General features: G+C 53.6%; 1 pseudogene; it reads left to right on the top strand.

Moving 5' to 3' along the window:
• The first annotated feature begins 244 nt into the window (after window positions 1–244).
• Window positions 245–860, top strand: LOC101646330 (annotated as a pseudogene).
• The last annotated feature ends 648 nt before the right edge of the window (window positions 861–1,508 follow it).

Raw genomic sequence — 1,508 nt, 5'->3', positions numbered from 1 at the left:
AAGAGGCAGAAGAAGGGCGAGCGTGATGGTGGCAAAGGAGGAAGGAAAGTTCTAGGAAGCAAAGTGATGGGCAGACGTATAAGCATAGGTGTGCCCTTATGTAAATGTAGTGATTCATAAAAATAGAGGTGTTGGCTCGCCTCACGGAATGGAGCTGCCGGGCAGGCGCGTAGAGGCCATGCCGCCTGGGCCCGGGCCTGCTGCCCTTCACGTCCCAGCTGCTGAGACTGGCCATCACACAGGGATGGTGACCCTGGTGGTCCTGGTGTGGTACGGCTGCTGAGGAAGAGAGGGGTGCTTGCCCTGGTCTTCTGGCTCTTGCTCGTCTACTTCCTCACCAGCACCTTCAGGCAGGGGCAGAGTGCGGTGAGAGACCGGAACCTCCTCCAGGTTCAAAACCGTGACCAGCCTGTTCCTTGGAAGGTGCACTGCAACTTGGGCAAGAGCAGTGGGCCCAGCAGTCAGTGTCGGAATTCCATTCAAGGGAAGCACCTCATCCCGGATGAACTTGGATGGGTATGCGAAAGGAAGGATTTGCTGGTGAATGGCTGCTGTAACGTCAAGGTCTCTCACACAAAGCAGTACTGCTGCAGCGGCTGCTTGTCTGATGGCTGCTGCAGCGCCTCTGTGTACTGTGTCTCCTGCTGCCGGCAGCCCAACCAGCAACTTCCCCGGAGCGCTTCCTTCCCCGGGCAGCCATGGCATTCCCAAACCTCTTCATGCCACTGGAAGATCACTTTGAGTTGTGCTTGGCTAAATGCAGACCCTCATCCCAGAGTGCATAGCCTGAGAATGCCTATAGGGATCCCATAGCAAAATGCTGCTATGGAGAGAGCCCTCCAGAGCTCTTCCCTGCGTGAGGGGCACAGGGACGCAAAGCGGGTGAGGAGGGCACTGCCGAAGCCAGACTTCAGTGTACGCGCTGCACACTCTCAAGCTGGAGGAGGACCGAGGAGGCGAGAGGAAACCTTGCTTCCAACGGTTCCCTCTGGCTTCGCTGGTCCCTGGGCTTTACCTACCGAACGGCACTGTAAAAGCCACCTGGCAGCTCCGGCTCTGCTCCCTGGACAAGACCCTGCTGCAGGCTGAGCTTTCGGTGCCGCAGACATGTGTGCGTGACTCTGCAGTGTACCTGCAAAGGGAAGGGGGAATCCATGTTACCTCCATGTTGGAACTCGAGTTTTCTCTGACACTGTGGATCAAGGCCCGCCCACTGTAAAATTATTTATTGGATTTTCTGTGGCGTCGTAGGAAAGTTAAAATGTTTGGTGGAGGAAAATGCCTTGCCTTTCTAGTTGAATATTTTTAAGGGAAATTTGTGGGGAGGTTTGTTGTTCTTGCATTTCTTGAGCTAAATTACCCTCCTGTGGGCCCAGATAAAACATCTATCTCATTGCTTAGAACATGAAGGGAAAAAAAAGAGGTCTTGACATATGTACATATATTTATATAGCAACACATTGAGGAAGTGGACTGACTTTGGGCTTCTGCTCAAGCCCTTCCTCAAT

The sequence above is a fragment of the Echinops telfairi genome, unplaced genomic scaffold (assembly GCF_000313985.2).
Source record: "Echinops telfairi isolate 266 unplaced genomic scaffold, ASM31398v2 ScPeMD7_7424;HRSCAF=8462, whole genome shotgun sequence".
In the NCBI taxonomy this organism is placed as follows: Eukaryota; Metazoa; Chordata; class Mammalia; order Afrosoricida; family Tenrecidae; genus Echinops; species Echinops telfairi.
Note: the sequence above shows the minus strand (reverse complement) of the source record. Positions and strands in the feature narration are given on the sequence as shown.